Source organism: Monodon monoceros, unplaced genomic scaffold, assembly GCF_005190385.1.
Source record: "Monodon monoceros isolate NGI ecotype Baffin Bay Population unplaced genomic scaffold, NGI_Narwhal_1 Super_Scaffold_16, whole genome shotgun sequence".
Classification (NCBI taxonomy): Eukaryota; Metazoa; Chordata; class Mammalia; order Artiodactyla; family Monodontidae; genus Monodon; species Monodon monoceros.
This window is the reverse complement of record NW_021703772.1, coordinates 7,527,947-7,547,632: the sequence shown is the minus strand read 5'-3', so window position 1 is coordinate 7,547,632 and position 19,686 is coordinate 7,527,947.

The window sequence follows — 19,686 nt, the reverse complement described above, 5'->3', positions numbered from 1 at the left end:
CCAAGTACAGGATTAGGAGCTGAGGGCAGTTTCTGAAACCGTTTTCCCGCATATGAGCAGGACCTGTGTGTCCAGCCTCTTTCTGTGGGTTCTTGCATGCCTCTGATTGAGGAAGGGAAGCAAAAGCTGGTTGTTGCCAGGTGTTAACACAATATGGTGAATTCTATGATCTGGAAACTGGGACACCTGAAGAAAGGTTGACCATGATGGATGGCTTTCTTTGCACGGCTATACCTGTCTGCAGTGGTTGGAGAAACCTACTTTCAGTCCTCATCACCTGGTGTACGTGTTAGCAGATGCGTGCTGAACCAGGATGCCCGGACAGAATCTGAAAATGACCAGGCACACATCAGAGAAGCTGGGTGATCTGACTCCAGAAGGACTGAAATCAGAGAGGTCAGAGAGCACCTAGGGTTGAAATAAGTACCGAGGACCAGTCCTACGGCAGCCTCCAAGGAGCACTGGCTTACTTGGCTCTTGTGAGCAGAGATCGCAGTACCTTAAATTAAGGCCTCTCCTAAAACCTATCCTTGCAGGCCAGGGGGCCTTAGCCACCTGGTCTCAGAGAAATCATATGAGAGTAACAGGCATTTCCTTATTGTATTTATATTACTGTCTTCCTACTTTCCAACTCCTGAACACCCTGGAATTACCACTGTCTTGGGATGTTTTTTCCTGAAAGAACAGGGGAGTGTAGAGCCAAAAGGGAGGTGCTTCCATTACAGGTGAAGTTAGATAAGATCTAGCAGTGACTTAAACTCCAGGAATATGAAGAATAAATTCTAGTGCCCGGACAGTTGTGAAGGGCTCAGACAAATATAGGAGCAACATTGGCTACAATGGGGAGCAAAGGCGGCCTTCTGAGTTTAGACCCAGAGAGGTCTTCACTTTTGCCTAAACTCAGATTTGCCATGAAAATTCCAAAGAGAGCAGATGTTTGGATTTGCCCTCCTTTGGGCCTCTGCCTGACTATGATTAGTGAGTGAGTGTGGGTGCATATGTGTATAACGTGCTCGTGAGTGAGGGTTTCGTCAGGCCGGGTGCTATGGTGTATTGTCCATATTTGTGTTTACTTTTTTTTTTTTTGATCTCATTTGTTCAGATGTTTTAATCTCTTGTGTTTCCTAGAGCTGCACATGCCTCCCCCACCAACCTTTTCTTTGCAGTATTCAAAAGTTATTTTTTTCCCATCAAACACATACTGGCTAGAACAAGAGTTATTTCTGCTAGGCAGCATCTTACCCCTAGAGCTCTCCAGATCTGCCTAACAGCTTTAAATCGGGGATTGAAGAGTCAGTTTTTCCAAACCACCTGTTTTCCACGTTAGCTTGCGAGGTCTTTTCAATTCTTTTTGACTCCATGCGCCTCTGCTACACTGAGATAGGACACGGTTACGGTATCACCAGTTGTAAAGACGAAGGGGAAAAGGTGCACCAGAGCCAACCTAGCAGACGTTATCAGGTTGCTGCTGGGAGGTGGGGTGTCACTGTCCCCTTTGCACAGGCAGGCTGTTTCCAGGACCCCTCAGAAACTGGTCCCCACTCCTCTCCAGGGCTCTTCTCATCTTATCCCTCTATTCACATGTGTGTGTGTTTCCCTGTGATGTTGGCAGTGACAATAATTTCCCGCCCAGAGAGAAGCTTGTGGTCCACGATACTCCAAGAATGAATTTCCAGGTATTAGCCATGGAGGCGCAGAAGCTGTGACAGGAGTGAGTCAGTGCTGCACTTTCAGAGCAGCTGTGTACTGCAGTAATAAATGGAGAACATCAAGAACCTGGTTGTGGACTCTTGAATGCGATGGAAATGGGGACACGGGTAGTTTGTTACTACTGCTTCTGCCCTTTGGTGCGTGGGTCTTCATTTTAAACGCGTTCCAGAACAAAATAATGTGGGATAGTCCGGACGCTGCAGTATCATTGACATAAGTGTATCATAAAACTGTCCTCTAATTGACATTAATCGTTGCCATAGCAATTTACATTTTTAATATCAAAATAGTTGTTAATTCTAATTCTTCTAAATTTGGGATGAGGAATATTGGAGTGGAAGGGGGTTCAAAGGAAGGTTTAGATTTGGAAGTAACAAATCACCCCAGGCCTTAGCTTGGAATGTTTTATTTAGCCCAAAAATGGACATGTGGGGCATTCCAATGACCAGTGCCCATGTGAAACACCACGGGAGAATGAAACTTAATGCAGAGCCTCAGTGACTGTTGATGGAAGATTTAAAACTGTAGTTTTGAGACTTCGTTTCAATATATAGAAATTTCCTTTCCGTGTATATCAGTCACAGTCCAGGTGGAGACAGAAACCATGCAAGTTATTTTAACAATATGGTAGAGTTGTTGACTCAGTCGTTAAAAAGGCCTAAAGGAGACACTAAAAAACCAAGGCAGTAGCGACTCCAGGAGGAGGTGCCTCTGAGGATGGAAGCTGCTCACCTGGTGCTGGTGTCTGAGGGCGGAAGGAAGCTGGTCTGAGCTTGTTGGGAGCGGCAGCTGGATTCAGCTGTGGGAACACGCTGCTGTTGCAGAGCTCCACGAGGCTGGAGCTCGTCCCTTTTCCTTCCTCCAGTGCTGAAGTGCACCCTGTTGGGGGAATCCAATGGTCTGCCAGCTGGCAAAGTAGAATTGTGTCCAGTTCTATGCCCAGTATCACAAAAACAGTTAAAAACAGTGAGTGTGAAACTGAGAGGTAAGGGCTTAATCATTGGTACAGTCCACCCCTTTAGCCACTCAGCATCCATACATACCCTTCTACACATATTTGGACTTTAGTAGTATTACAAAAGCAACTCGGTTTCTGCCCAACTTACAACTAACTAATTGTAAGACGGTCTTAGCTGCTCCCCAAACAGGAAACGCAATGCTCAGCAGTGAGCGTGGGTCTCTGGGCTACGCCGATTCCTCCAGTTCAGTCACAAGCTCATCTGAATAGAACCTAGAACAATGAAACTAAAGGGGAAAAACATCCCCAAAACTCGCATGAAATAACGAGGAAAGAGGAAAATTATGTGTGTGTTTACACATGGCAAGCCAGGCTATGTAGAGTCTGTAACTATCGTGAGGCTGGAGCCAATACTTATTTACAACTTCCTTTTCCACTGCGGAGTCTATTTCCTTCGCTCTCAGCGAGGATCTCAGCTGGTCAGGATTCTTGATTTGGTATGGTTGATCCAAACCTTTATTCCTGAAAGATCTGAGTTAATCATCCAGCCTTTATTTATTACAGTTTTCCATTCATTCTTGCTATTTCTAAAAGAGGCCCTAGAGGCCTCTCTGGCTTCCGGCCAGTCCTCCCTACCCCTCCTGTGTAGTAGCGCCCAGGTTTCCCCTTGAGGACGCTCCCCAGGCAGTAGAATAATCCCCTTATTCGCTTGTTGGTTCAGTGTCCTGAACAGCCCAAAATAGCCAGGTGAGCGGCAACCTGCAGTCCAATGGAGCCAGTTCTGTGTCCCCTGGTAGGCTCAGACCTCCTTGTTGAGGGGACTGGTGAGAGGAACCCTTCCCACCTCTATTCCTTGATTCCTGGGCACATGGATTCTGGCTATGGGAGAGACTCGTGCAAGCATATACTGCAACCTCTAAGACACCTCTGTCCTTTCAGGACAGATGGCGCCGTAACTGAGTCTTCAACGGGCCGTTCCAAATCTGTTTACCCAGCCGCTTCTGCCACTGGGTAGTGAAGGATGTAAAGGTAGTGAAGGAGGTAAAACCTGTGGATCATAGGGTCACAAGTCCACTGCCTCACTTCATTTGCTGTGAAATGAGTTTCTCGATTAAAAGTAACATGTGGAATACCATGCTGGTGAATAAGGCATTCCATTAGTCCACAGATGGTCACGATGGGAAAAGCATTATGGGCAAGGAATGCAAATCCACAACCCGAGTATGCATCGACTTTCATGGTTTGCCAAAGGGCAATGGAACGAATCCAGCCCTATTTCTTTGAGCTTTGGCCACCTGGATTTCCCAAATTTTGGTATTTCTCATCTCATATCTCTGCACATGGGGTCCACTTTCCCTTGGCTACAGTCCTGTTTGGTGTTAAGTGTCACATCCCCCCGAGCTTAGTTCCATGTGACCGTTACACTGAGCTCACCTCCAAGATCATTTTGACTCAAGCTCAAATATCTTGGACACATAACCCATCTCCGTTCCAACAATTCATAGAAGTACAGCTAGCTGCTGTGTCAGCTCCAAGAGAACAGAGCCCACAGGAGGCTTCTGCTGTCCTCAGAATATTCATCCAACAAACACTCACCTCCTGGGGCGGGGGTGGGGGGCAGTGGTTGGGCAGTGTTGCGGCTATGGTGATAGATGAATAGGCAGTCTGGGGCTGTACCCTTGAGGAGCTCAGGCTGGAGGGGAGAAGCTCCAGAACACAGCAAGTGAGGTGTGCAGAGTGTGGTGGGAGAACTGAATGGAGCTCTAGCGTCCTGTGGGGCCAGGGAGGAAGGAAGGCCTCCCGGAGGATCTGCGGTTCAAGTGTAGTCAGTGTGAGCCCAGTCCAGTGGGGTTGGTAACCTTCATGCACCCAGACTTTGAAAATGCAGACGTGAGACGACCGGTGGGCTTTATGCTGGAGGTGTTCCCTCTGGGTGAGATTGGTATCACATGTAGAAAATTGTACCAGTTATTAAACGCTCTCAGTGCCAGGCGCTGTGATAGCTTTATGTGTATAGTTAACTTAGTCTCACAGCAGCCTTCTGGGTAGGTTATTATGGTCCCCATTTTACAGATGAAGAAACAGGCAGAAAGACAGTAAGCAACTTGCAGAAAGTCACGCATGTCATGCAAGGGCAGAGATGGGGTTTGACCTTGGGTCAGTTGAGTCCCGAGCTCCTAAACCTTCTAGGGCAGGGGAGGGAGGGCTCGCCCAGTCTGCAGTTACTTGGATGGATAAGAATGATGGTCTCCAGAGCGCACCCGGGCCCTTTGGCTTTAAAATGACCCCTGCTGCTGCAGGGTGGTCCCAAGGGGTGAGAGGCCCCACCCAGCTGGTCAAAGAGGCTCAAGAATAAGTGTGCAGGGTAGTTTCCCCTGCGGTCCCTGTGAGGGGCAGGAGGGCACAGTGGTTTACTTGTCAGGTGACATTTTATATCCTTTCCTCATCCTGCACCATCCTTCTGACATCAAGAAAGCCTGAGTGGGGCTTCCCTGGCGGTCCAGTGGTTAAGACTCCACATTTCCAATGCAGGGGGCACGGGTTGGATCCCTGCTTGGGAAACTAAGATCCCACATGCCATAGGGTGCGGCCAAGAAAAATTAAAGCCCGAGTGCTGGCCTCGCACCAGACCACACCATGTAGGTCCTCAGCATCTCCATTCCCTGTTTCCACAGTCATGAATATTCCTGCAAATTCTCTCTGCCCAAATCATTCTCTCCATGTTAGTCCGCCAGGCCCATTGTCTCATCAGAGCCCCTCCACTAGTTGCCTGGGAAGCAATACTCCCACCCTGAGAGCAAACACCCAATGTTCTACCTAATCCGCCCCCACCCTTCTGCCCCATAAACACAGTGACAGTGAGGTTTTGTGTCCTGGGACTTGATCTCCACCCTGACCGCCATCTGTGTGGCTGGGGGCTCAGGACACCCCTCACCTGCCACGCACTCAATCAGGAAGGTGAAAGCACAGAGGAACGTGGATTGAACTTGGGCTCTTCTCACGAGTCCAAGAAGGCGGGTGGGTCAATCAGATGTCCCTTGGCCAGTCCATCTTCCCCTGTCACTGACAAGAGGAATGTTAAGCTTGGTGGCGGCCCAAGAGCCGGAGGCCCATCTCCACCTTGGCCTCATTCTGCACTCCCTGGGCCCCGCTCACTTCCCGCACAGGACAGTTCCTGGAAGGTGGTGAGAGTCCTACAAAGGCTGAGCACATCTGTGGCTGGGCTAGCCTGGCACCACCGAGCACGGGGCTCCTGGGGGTTCTTTCTCAGGTCTGTTCTCCCTGCTCTCGGGCTCACAGTGCCCCCTCTGGCCACCCGGGCTGCAGTGCCGGCCTGCTCATCCATCGCCAGGCTCCCCGCTCACTAATCCCGCCTCCTATTTGCGTGTGCCCATTCCCCACCCTGCACACGCCCTCTGCCTCCTGACGGCTCCCACTTTGTCCCTTTGGCCTCCAAGACCCTTCACATAGGGCAGGTGACTGGTCCTTCTTCCTTCCTGCCTGCCGCCCGGTATGCCCTGGCCTCTGGTGACCTGACATCTCGCCTCACCCCACAGCATCTTCCCCTCATCTAATCAGTGTGTTCCTCCCACCTCCCCCTATAACACCCTCTGCTATCCACCCGTGTAGTAGCTCACTCTACTAAGTCTGGTACTGTTGAAGGCCTGCCTGTATTTCTTTCTTTAATACCCTCCCTGGTCGTATTTTGGCCAGACTGAGTTCCTGGGGTGCCCCGGATATGCCCTTGTTCTTCCTGCTATGCGGCCCCTACACATCTCTCCACACTTTGCCCACCTCTATCACCCTTTGGATGCTACTTCCTCCAGGGAGCCCTCCAGGCCCCCTTCTGTCTGAATTACAGGCACTTCCTGTGTTCCCACAGCCCTGGGTCTATGCCAGTGCCCTTGTCCATCTCTCCTGCTGGGTGTGGCTTCCGTGACATCAGGGGCCACTCCTTCATCTCTGAACAGGGCTGGCTTGAAGCAGGCACCCAGATGCTGGCTGCCCGGAAAACTTCTGCTGAAAGCAAAGTTACAGAATGCCTTAGTCATTGCGTGGTATCCCACACAGCACTGCTTCTGACAGCACACAGAAAGCATTTTACAGCAAATGCAAGGCAGCAAAGGGCTCGTGCTCCTCGGGTTCCCTGGTCTTGCCGGCAGCCCTCATCTTGAAGCAGTGGGTGAGACCGCTGACTGCTGCGTTTGAATTTTGTTCGCTGGGAATTAATAAATTGTTGCTCTAGTTTCGCAGATGATTCAAAGGGTGCTGGCAACCAGCAACTGGAGTGATTGGCCCATGGGCCTAAGGCCTGCAGGGAAGAAAGTAAATCACGGCGGAGTAACAGGGAGGGCTGGAGGCCTCGGAGAGGCCAAACAGCAGGTGGGGTAGGAGTCAAAGAAGATCAGAAGGGAAGGGCTGCAGGAACAAGATTCCAGAAAGAGAGCGATCCAGATGATGGCAAAGAGAGAGGGGCAGGGAGGTCAAGGAACCACGAAGGAGGGGAGATGCCCATGGGCTTTGATGTCAGAGGAAGATCAAAGCTGGTAGTGAAGCTCGCCCACGTCATCTCTTTTTTTTTTTTTTTTTTTTTTAATGCAGTACGCGGGCCTGTCACTGTTGTGGCCTCTCCCGTTGCGGAGCACAGGCTCCGGACGCGCAGGCTCAGCGGCCATGGCTCACGGGCCCAGCCGCTCCGCGGCATGTGGGATCCTCCCGGACCGGGGCACGAACCCGCGTCCCCTGCATCGGCAGGCGGACTCTCAATCACTGCGCCCCCAGGGAAGCCCCCCACGTCATCTCTTAACTCCGCTCATCTCAGCCCCAATGGTGCACTATACTCACCAGTGTCGCGGCTCAGGCATCAAAGATTCTAACGAATCACTGTCCTAACTTAAGTCCCTATTAATTTACTTTATAGTGAAATGGGGGAGCATGAATTAAACAAGACCAAGAGGACCAAGAGACCCTGTCGGGTCATCTTAGGCCTAACCGCATGGGTTTCCCAAACTTTGCCTGATGCCTCAACTATCACAATGCTAACAGGCCCCAGAGCAGGGCCAAACCTAATTCCCTCGTCCTTAGCTTCCATTATGTGCAGCCTCAGGGTGGATCCAGGCATAAGCTGGGGCTCAAAAGTGTCATTCTGGCAGCATGTCCACTCATCTTGATGGGTGAGACCAATGTCAGGTAGCTAAGTGTCAGGCAGGTAAAGGGTATGTTGAGATGAAAGACTGAAGATGAAGTGACTGGGGATAACTGCAGTTTACTACAGCCTTCCTGCAGCATCCAGCATGTATCACTGCCATAAAAATAAAACCTGTGAAAATCAGATGAGATGCTGGAAGGAACCCTGTACTGCTGGATTAGAGTAGGAAATATCAGTATGAAATCATGTTTACTGTAATATACACACATACATAGATACAGAACTAAAAATAGATATGTGTTAATATATATATATATATTCCCTGGCTTTATCCTCTGAGAGGGACCAGAAGCAATGACACACCAGTAGCAGCAAGCACACCTTGTAGCCAGATCTTAGCATCTAAACACCATTATTCAGTAAAGAGAGCCACACTCCTGGGAGAAATAGCCGATTCTAGGGCTGGGGCAGGAAGAATACAAGATGAACCTGGAGCATTTTGAAGTGCCTGAAAGTAGGAAAGTAGTTTTAAAAAACCACGCAAAACCTCATATTAATGGAGGTATGTCAAAAGGACACAGGAGCCGAGTGAAAGAGCTCCCAATGGCCAAAGATGAAACAATTTGAACAACAGAAAAGTCCTACTGGATTATAACCCAAAGTATAAAATAAATATCCATGAATCCATACTGATAGAAATAAATTATTTAATAAATAAATAGATGGAGGACAATAGATAAATCCCCTGTGGAGAAGAATTCCAATTAATTTATGGAATAACTCCTTTCTTCTTAAGTGTAGGCTGTGCATAGTGACTTCCTTCCAAAGAGTACAGTATGGAAAGGGGATAAAAAGAGTATCTTTACAGGAGAGAAACGTGATAAACATGACGTCAGCCAGGTGATCCAGGTCAACATCGACAGGTATGTCACGTTATAGTGTGTACCCTTGATACGATATGATGAAAATGGCATTTTCTCCCTGTGATCTTCCTCCCAAAGACCCAGAACCGCAGTCTAACCCTAAGAAAAAAAATCAGACAAATTCCACTACAGAGGTATCCTACAATATACCTGACAAGTACTCCTCAAAACTGTCAAGGCCGTCAAAAACAAGGAGAGTCTAGAGACAGCCACAGTCAAGTGGAGCCTAAGGAGACAAGATGACTGACCCTGGTTGGATCCTGGGATAAAAAAAGGAACATTGACTAGAAACTGAGGAAATCCAAATAAACTGTGAACTTTAGTTAATAACAATGTGTCAATATTGGCTCATTGATTGTAACAAATGTAACACAGTAATGTAAGATGTTAATAATATGGAAAACTGGGGGACTCCCCTGGCTGTCCAGTGGTTAAGACTCTGTGCTTCCCAGGCAGGGGGTGTGGGTTTGATCCCTGGTCAGGGAACTGAGATCCCACATGCTGCATGGTGTGGCCAAAAAAGAAAGGGGGGGGAAAAATAAAAGAAGGAAAACGAAGTGTGGAGAATATGGGAATTCTCTCTACTATCTTCTCAATTTTTTAATACACCTAAAACTGTTCTAAAAAACATAGTCTATTAAAACAAACAAAAAGGACATACGAGCCAACCTGAAAGAGTTCCTACTAGCCAAAGCTGGGAAATTTTAAGCAACAAAATAAGGTAATATTGCACTATAATGCAAAGAATAAAAGAAGTATTCATGGATCCATACTAACACAAATAAATGATTGAATTAATAAATAAATGAGGGAGAAGGGACATCCTCCTTATAGAACAATTCCTAATAATGAATATAGAAGGAATGGGGGGAATAGAAGTCACCATTATTTCGCCATAGTGATTCATAGTGATGAATGCTAAAAACTGTGAGCAATTTTAAGGAGAAACAGGATATCACCCCCCCCAATATTTATTAATTACAGCAGTGGTTTTAACATATGTTCACAAATATTTGATACCTGCTCTCCAGGAGGTAGAGCTTAATTCACCTTCCCATGAGTGTGGATTGAATTTAGTCACTCCCAGGGATTCCCGGCGGTCCAGTGGTTAGGACTCAGCGCTTTCACTGCCAGGGCCTGGGTTCAATCCCTGGTCAGGGAATTAAGACCCCACAAGCCACGAGGTGCAGAAGAAAGAAAGGATGGAAGGAAGGAAGGAAGGGAGGGAGGGAGGAAGGAAGACTCTCTTCTAACTAGGGAGTGTGGAAAAGAAAAAATAGTAACTTTGTAGTGGAGAAATCTGGCAGAGACCCTCTTAAGCCAAATGATCAAGGTTAATAGAATCATTGGGTCATGTTGGCATCATGTACCCTGATATGTGATGAGGACACTTCACCTCTGATGTCTTCTTCCCCCAAATCCATAACATATCTACTCATGAGAAAACATCAGACAAACCCACACTGAGGGCTATTCTACAAAACACCAAAATACTTGACCAGTACTATTTAAAAGTGTCAGCATCATGAAAGACAAGGAAAGATCCTGAAACTGTCAGACTGGAAGAAATGAAGGAGACATGGTGACCAAACGTAATGTGGGATCCTGGACCAGAAAAAAGGGCACCAGTGGAAAACCCGGGAAAATCTGAAGAAAGCTTGAAGTTTAGTTAAGAGTAATGTACCAATGCTCACTTCTTAGTTCTGATCAATGTACCATGGTTATGTAAGATGCTAATATTAGGCGAAGCCAGGTGAAGGGTATATGGGTACTTTGTGTACTATATTTGCAAGTCTTGCATAAATCTAAAATTATTTCAAAATAAAAATCCCAAGAACTTGCCCAAGGCGTGAGGCTTGATTTCAATGCCCAGATCTCGCTCTAAGGTGGGTCCCGGGTTCCTGTTCTCCAGAGCAAGTTCCGGCAGCTCCATCAGTGCCAGCACCAGGGACGCCCGCAGGCCTGTTACTCAGGTATACTTTGCCTGTTTTCCATGCAAAAAGCTCCACCTTCCCCAATGCTAGTCCTATGTCACCGCACAGACTGTAAGTGCTTTAGGTTCCCAGACTGACAATAAATGAACGTGAGCCCCGCTTGGCACGAGGGAAATATTTCCATGAGCTCAGGTCAGAAAAGGTCGTGCTGGGACTTCCCTGGTGGCGCAGTGGTTAAGAATCCGCCTGCCAATGCAGGGGACACGGGTTTGAGCCCTGGTCCGGGAAGATCCCACATGCCGCGGAGCAACTGGGTCCATGCGCCACAACTACTGAGCCTGCGCTCTAGAGCCCGTGAGCCACAACTACTGAAGCCCACGTGCCACAACTACTGAAGTCTGCGCACCTAGAGTCCGTGCTCTGCAACAAGAGAAGCCACCGCAATGAGAAGCCCGCGCACTGCAACGAAGAGTAGCCCCCGCTCTCCACAACTAGAGAAAGACCACGCGCAGCAACGAAGACCCAACACAGCCAAAAAAAATAAAAGGTCGTGCTTATGAAGATGAATGGGACCCCCTGTCACCAGTAGCAACAGGAGCAGTAAGACCCAGTGTAGCAGGTGGTAAAGAAAGGGGCCCCGGAGAGCAGGTGTGGCTCCTGAAGGACCAGCAGGAAGGGGACAAGGTGGGAGCCCCAGGAAGGCATAGCCCACTTTGCCCATCAAGGAGCCCCACCTGATCCCCCCCTTCCTAAGTGGGCTCTGGGTGGTCCACACAAGACAGGGGGCTGGAGTCCAAAATGAAAGGGGCACCCCACCAGCTGGTGGGCCAGTGGTAAGACTGTCTCCTCCCAAGTTAAGGCTTGGTAAGGTGGTCACAGGTCAACCATATCGGGGGGAAAAGGGCACCATACCAAGACTGGATCTCTAGAACAACCTTTGGTAAGATGGAAGTCCCAAATGAGCGGACGCTTGCCAAAATGACCATGAGCAATAGAAAGGATCTTTTAATTGATGATCAGAGCATAAAAGGAACATGGCGAAACTAGTGTGAGATCAATAGAGGAAGATTGAATTGTCCCCAGCATGGAAACGGTGGGTCCAGCAGCATGGGTGCAGACAAGAGCCCAGGAAATCATGGATCCCCCGGCACTAACCCAGGCAGGAAACAGGAGGTGTGCTCACAACCGAGACAGGGAAACCTAAACTCGATTCCCTGGAAGGAGAGAGGCTTCAGCTGCCTATACACAGGGCTAATCAATGCAGATGGAGAGTCTGAGGGAGAGGATGGCCACGGAAGTCCTCTAGTCTGGAGAAAGGATCAGTGACAGTTGAATAGCTTCAAATGTCTCATTGACTGTGGAAAATGGCCTTGTGCCATGAAACCAGGGCCTCTGGGTAGACAGAGAGAGACGGTTTACAGTGGAGATCCCAGTGGCACACCCAACGGTAGACCAGATGGCCTTTAAGGCCACAGTCACCCCTGGATATGAGAGTCTCAGAACTGAGGAGACAGCTACTCTGCCACCTCCCGCAGCTACCCTGGTTCTGGGGATGCAGTGACATCAGGCTTTCAGGCTGTTGTTGGTTGGTGAATTACACCCTAGCACCAGCGACAACCAGCAGCCTGCCAGTCTGGCCGCGAAGGTGCTAAATGTCCAGGCTCTGAGCCCCTGGCCTCCTGGGAAATTCTTGCAGCATATTTATAAAACGATGGCTCGGTGATGAGCTTTTCCAGACGGCAGCTGCAAGGAAGGGGTAGACAAGTGGTTTGAAAACCACCATGAGCTAGGCAGGAAATTCCTCAATACACAGGTCAACATGCAGCAACATTAGATCCAGCCGCTCCTGCACCTGTCATGCCTCCGCCTTCTCTCCCGGGACCCAGAGGCCCAGGGCTCCTGCTGAGTACCTCCTGCTGGTGCCCTCCCTTCCGCAGGCCCCTTTCCAGTCCAGGCAACCTGATGCCTGTGCCCTGACATGCCCGCTGTGCTCCGTGCTCACCAGTGCACAGCACTGTCATATGGTGCCTCTCTGAACACACCTTTTTGTTCTCCCTCATCGCCCTCAAATGTGCTTTATACCCCTTTCTAAGGGAAGGGTTTTCTTTCCCCCTTTATTTTAAAAAATGCTCATTAGATAAACAAACTGGTACATCTACACAATGGGATGTTATTCAGTGATAAAAAGAAATGAACTCTCAAGCTATGAAAAGACATGAAGGAACCTTAAATGCATATCACTAAGTGGAAGAAGCCGAGCTGAAAAGGCCACATACCGTGTGATTCCATGACATTCTGGAAAAGGTAAAACGATGGAGACAGTAAAAAATCATTGGTTGCGGAAGGGATAGGAGGATAAGAGGGGGGGCACATAGGATTTTTAGGGCCGTGAAACTGCTATTCTGTACGATACTGTAATAGTGGATACACTTATTATACAGTTGTCAAAACCCATAGAATGTACAACGCCAAGAGGCTTTTGTTTAATAATAATGTATCAGTATTGGCTTGTCAATTGCAACAAGTGTACTACACTAAATAAGATGTTAAAAAATAAGGAAAATTGGGGAGGGTGATCTGGCAATTCTCTATAATTTTTGAATTTTTCCTGTAAACCTAAACCTGCTCCATTACAGAAAGTACAAAGAGATGGGGGAAAAAGAAAAAGAAAAAAGGTTCTAGAAAAATCCATCATCTCACTTATTCAGAAAAACAGTCTTACCACCAAGGTGTGAAACTTTTACCATATACATGTTAGAGATCTCTAACAAATGGGATTATTCTGTAGGTCCTCTTTTCCTTGTTTTCACATTTTCTTTTGAAATAATTGTAGACTCACGGGGAGTTGCAGAAATAGTACAGAGAGGTGGGGAGCACCCTTCCCCCAGCTTCCCCCAGTGGTAATATTTTATACAAAAATCGCACAGTATCAAAACCAGGAAACTGACATTGGCACAATTGTACTTTTTGTCTTGTAATCGCCTCTGTTTATTTAACAATGTATCATGAACATATTTCTGTCAATGGCTACATTTCTGCAGTGTTGTGGGCTTTTTGATGGCCATGTAATAATTTGTTGTGTAGCACTCAGTAGTCCCTGTGGTTGGATGTTAGTTTATTTCCAACTTTTTGCTGTCACCGAAGGCATTAATTTTATTTTATTCTTTGCATTAATTTTAATAACAGTTACGTTTAAGTGTATTTACTCGATGTGCCTCCCTGAAGTGGCTTCATAAAACACACTTCCCTCCCCTGTCTCACTTCCAGACTCTCCTACTGGTGTTGCCTTGCACTGAATCCTTGCTCTAGGCCTGCTTCTAGGGAAACCCAAACCAAACAATAGAGGGGATTTATTGACACACAAAGCCAGAAGGTCCAGAGGTAGAGCAGGCTTCAGGGTTGCTGTGATTCACTGGTCCCACAATACCATCATGGACCCAATCCTCTTTTCTCCACTCTGCCTCCCTCAGGACAGCTTCATTCTTGGCACCATCCCTCATGGTGGCAAAATGGCTGCAGCACTTCCAGGGTTCTCAATGCATTCCATTCCTTACAGAAGAGGATGGAGAGCAGAAGTCTAGGAGCTCTTGCTAAAGAACAAGGAATCTTCCATTCCAGTAGCCCCAGCAAATCTTCCTTGAGTCTCTTTGGCTTGATTAGGGTAAAGTGGCCAAACCTAAACCAGTCTGGGTTACCTGGCCAATTGCTGTGGCAAGAGGGTGAGATTATCCCAGTTGGATTAAAAAGGGTTTCTTCACAGTACAGGGCAGGGATGTCAGGGATATTGGGAATCACAACATGCTCTACATGCCTTTGAATGGTTTTTGACATGCATTGGCAAACTGTGCCCCAGAAAATACCTGTTTTCTTACACACTCCTCTACTCTAGGTCTTACAATTATTTTAAAAAATATTTGCCGATTTAATAAGCAAGAAATGATATTATTCTATTTTGGACATTGTATTTGTTGGGTATTCATATATTTTTTTCTTTTGTAAATTGCCTACTTATGCCCAGAGACAGTTTTTCTACTAAAATATACATTTTTTATTGATTTCTGAAGAGCTCTTTAGAGATTAAAAATACTAATCTCTTTTCATAGATGTTGCAAATATTTTCCCCAGGCTGTCATTTGCTTTTGAATTTCATTTATGGTAATTTTTACCTGTTAAGTTTATCAGTTTTTTCTTTATGATGTTAGCTTTTGCTTGGTTCTATTTTAAAGTTATGTAAACTTTAACCTATAATATATTTTCTTCCAGGAAAACTGGTGCTTTTTGGTTTGTTTTTTGTTTTGCGTTTAAATTCTTAATAAATCTGGCTTCAGATATAAGATAGGCATTTAGCTTTATTTTCAGTCTATGATGTTAGCCAGGTTTTTTTTTTTTTTTTTTTTTTTTTTTTTTTTTTGGGTTCCCGGGCCTCTCCCTGTTGTGGCCTCTCCCGTTGTGGAGCACAGGCTCCGGACGCGCAGGCTCAGCGGCCATGGCTCATGGGCCCAGCCGCTCCGCGGCACGCGGGATCCTCCCGGACCTGGGCACGAACCCACGTCCCCTTCATCGGCAGGTGGACTCTCAACCACTGCGCCACCAGGGAAGCCCTAGCCAGGTTTTGTAAAACACCGTTTGTTAAGCATTCTCCTCAAGAACTTGAAATGCTTCCCTTGTCACATATTAAATTATCATATTAGTGTGGGCCCACTTATGGATTTTCTGTTCAGTTCCTTGGATCTGAATGGCTATTTCTATGCCTATAACACATGGTTTTAATAACCATAGTTTAAAAATATGTTTTAGTAACAGTAAGAAAGTCTTCTATCATAATTCTTCTTTTTCAAATATTCTTGACTATTTTCATACATGTATTGGAATTTATTTTTATGTAGTGATTAAACTGAGCATGGAATTAAAATCTGAATATTTTAATAACATCATATATTATTTTCAAGGCCATGCTCTGTATCCCTCTCTAATCAAGTCTGTTCTGTCTCTCTGCAAAGTTTTATTGTTTGCTTTTATTTTTGTTTACCTTTAAATCTAGGTCCTATACATGTTTGTTAAATTCATTCCAAGGTACTTTATATCTTGTTGTTATTGAGAGTAGATTTTTTTCATTATATTTTAAACTGATATTATAGTGGAGGGAATGGGTATTGTTTTTGTAAATTTCTCTTTTTATAACCACCTTTTACTGAAAACCAGCTTATTAGTTCTAATGTTTTTTGAGTTTGTAAGGCATGTGTGTACGTAGAAGGTGGTTGATTCTTTGGGCTTTTCCAGCTAGATAACTGTATCATTTTCATCTCCAGTCTCCCATTTCCCACAGTCCTCAAGACAGAGAAACCCCCTCTCAGCCTGCATGAATTGGACTCAGAAACCTTGGTCCCCCTCTTGGACATGTTGGTTTCCTTGGGCATATTTCTCACAGCTGCCCTTTCCCCTTGGTGCCCATACATTCTCTTACCAGCACTGACACCAATGTGTAGTTATGCCTTTAATACATAATCTCATTCTATCCTTCCAAACTCTCATAGCCAGACAATTGTGATCCCATTTTACAGATAAGGAAGCTGAGGCTCCAGGAAAGGAAGCAATTTACCAGACTGGGCATCTATTAATTGCAGAACCTAGGAAGAGGTGGGGATGCACCAGGCACCTCAATGTCCTCAGCAGACCCCTCCCTCCTGGTGTGTCCCAGCTCCCTGGATGTCTCACTGTCCTGCTATTTTTCTCTTGCCCCATTTTCTTACTCAGTTGGTGATGAAGTCAGACACCCAAACACTAAGCTGCACCCCCCCCCGCCCAGTCTTGGGGGCATGTTAAAGAATTAGGGACCAAATCCTCAAGACTGTGACGCCCACCCTCCTTTACCACAGGGACGTGACTTTTTTGTCTATGACTCCTGAGTATCTAGAAAAACACCTTCAACACGGAAGTTTAATCCCTGGAAGCGCTTGTGCAGGACAGGTGCGGAGGGTACAGCCTGTGGGGTCAGGCCAGCTTTTCTGCTTGCTAGCTGTGTGAACTCAGGCAAGTCACTAGACCTCTCTGAGCCTCGGGTCCTCGTCTGGAAAGGTAACGATTTCCTACGCCGTGAGGTTCCCTTAGCATCAAATAAACTATAAAGTCCCGAACAAAGGTTGACGCCAGCGGAAGATCCTCGCTTGAGTCTCGGGCAACCCTCAGGACGTAATGTAAGGGGCGTGGCAGCGCCCTCTGGCGGTCTCTTTCTGCTTTGCTGCATTTCAGCCCACACCCGGCGCAGGAACAGAATCAGAGCCGGTTGAGGACCAAAGAGACCCAAACGACGCTTTATCCAGCGGCGCTGGACTCTGGGGGGAGGCTGAGAGGGGACCAGCTGGGCGTGGGCTACATGGGTGTCACCTGGGGTATCCAGGCTCTCGTCTCCTCTTCCCACCTTCTCACTAGACACGGATTTCACTGTCACCCACAATTCAACAGGCTTAGATGGAGCTCACCCGCTTCCCGCTTTTGCTCTGGACTTCTGGCTCCCTCATTCGTGACTCCTCTTCAGCGGAGGAGACATCAATTGACTAACTGCACGATAATTTCTTTCACTTTTCAATGATTCTTCAAGTAGCAACCCCCCCCCCCAGACGACCTTAAGGTACCTATTAAAATCTAGTGTATGAGGGCTTCCCTAGGGCTTCTCTCGTGGCGCAGTGGTTGAGAATCTGCCTGCTAATGCAGGGGACACGGGTTCGAGCCCTGGTCTGGGAAGATCCCACATGCTGCGGAGCAACAAGGCCCGTGCGCCACAACTACTGAGCCTGCGCGTCTGGAGCCTGTGCTCCGCAACAAGAGAGGCCGCGATAGTGAGAGGCCCGCGCACCGCGATGAAGAGTGGCCTCCGCTTACCACGACTAGAGAAAGCCCTCGCACAGAAACGATAGACCCAACACAGCAAAAATAAATTAATTAATTAATAAACTCCTACCCCCAACATCTAAAAAAAAAAAAAAATCTAGTGTATGACATGGCGGGGATAGAAGCAGTGCAGACATGAGAACATCACGGTCTGGCAGCCACCATAGAAGAACTAATTCCAGCAAGAAACACTCAAGCGTGCTGAGTGGGTGAAAGGGAGTGAGGGTCAGGGTTTTACATGGTCCCAAAGTATCTCCCCACAAAACATTTATTAAATACAAAAGGAAGAAAAGAAACTTCACATCGGAAAAGCCCAGCACATATTGTTTTCATCAAGTGGATTAAGTTATTGCCACCAGCTGTGCGACCAGGAAACCTCAGGCGTCACCTACCAGGTTACAAGGGAGAGAACACAGTGCGTGTGATACGCGTTACCTGGGTCCAACCACGAGGAAACATTGGACAGATCCAAAATGTCCATTCTGCAAAATGACTGGCCTAGACTCTTAAAAATGTAAAGTCCTGAAAGTCAAAGAAAGACTGAGGGGCTGACTCAGTTGGAAAGTGACTGCGGAGACAAGACAGCTGGCTGCCATGTGTGATCCTTTGCTCTAAACGATGCTACTGGGGCAACTGGTGACACGTGAATAGGGTCTCCAGCTGGAGGACATACAGGAGTTCTTTGTCCTGTTCTTGCAACGTTTCTGTAACTTTAAAGCTGTTTTACATTAAAATGTTGAAACAACTAGAGAACAGAACTGCCGGTTCCGGCTCCGGTGAAGAATAGAATCTTCTGCTTCCTGCCCTGAGAGCAGCGGACCGTCCTCCCACGCACTCCTGTCAGAAACAACTGGATAACTAGACAAAATGCTCAGCTGGCCTCAAGAAGCAGGCAGCTCAGGAGAAGAGGAAATAAATGAGGTGAGTCCTACCCTGTCTCAGGCTTTCTGCCTGGAGGTAAAATCCAGATTGGCGCAAAGAAGGGAAACCCAAGCAGAGCTCAGTAATCTCTCTGAGTTGAAGAGCCAGAGATGGAAATCTGGGGAGGTCAAGACAGCTAGAACTGACAGGACACAGCAGGCAGGAGGAGGGAGAGCTCTGGAAACCTTCATAGGGTCCCCCGAGTTTTTGGGGGGCCAGACAATAACACCTTCCAGGGAAAGAACAATTACTGCAGAGCCATAAGCTGAACAATTCCCCAAGCTCATAAGCACTAAGAATTGAGTTCCCATCAGCCAAAGTGAAGAGACTTCATTGAATGCATAGGGTGTTGGGTAGAGAGCCCAGAAGTGCCACACGTTAAAAGCGGGTTAAATTGGTGGTAAAGGAGAGAGTCTTGAAAGAGCTTAAAAACAAGTCTTAAAAGACCAAAGTGATCTGCAAATAAATGAACTGCTTGCCACAAAAACTCCAACACTCTTTAAAGGGACACGACAACACCCAGCACCCCAAAACAAAAACCTCACAATGTCTGACATCCAGTAAAAAAATTACTTGACATAAGAATGAGAAGTAAAGGACTTCCCTGGTGGCACAGTGGTTAAGAATCCACCTGCCAGTGCACGGGACACAGTTCGATCCGTGGTCTGGGAAGATCCCACATGCTGCGGAAGAGCTAAGCCCGTGCACCACAACTACTGAGCCTGCACTCTAGAACTTGCGAGCCACAGCTACTGAGCCCGCATGCCACAACTACTGAAGCCCGCACACCTAGAGCCCCTGCTCCGCAACAAGAGAAGCCACGGCAATGAGAAGCCCGCGCACTGCAACGAAGAGTAGCCCCTGCTTGCCACAACTAGAGAAAGCCTGTGTGCAGCAACGAAGACCCAACGCAACCATAAATAAATAAATAAATAAATAATAGACTTAATGATTAAAAAAAAAAATAAGAAGTAAAAGTTTGCCTTTAGCCTGAGGAAAAATCAGATTATATTAACTGACCCAGAAATGACAAAAGATGATAGAACTTTTCAAATTCCCATTCTAAAATGAGCTCCTATTAACAGTCCTTGATGAAACTTGGAAACGGGATCCTGCTTCTTATCCCTCTTGGGAAGCTGTTTCCACCTAACAGTGCACTGAGGTCAGCTTCCCCTGCAGTGACCTTAGCACCAGGCTGGATGG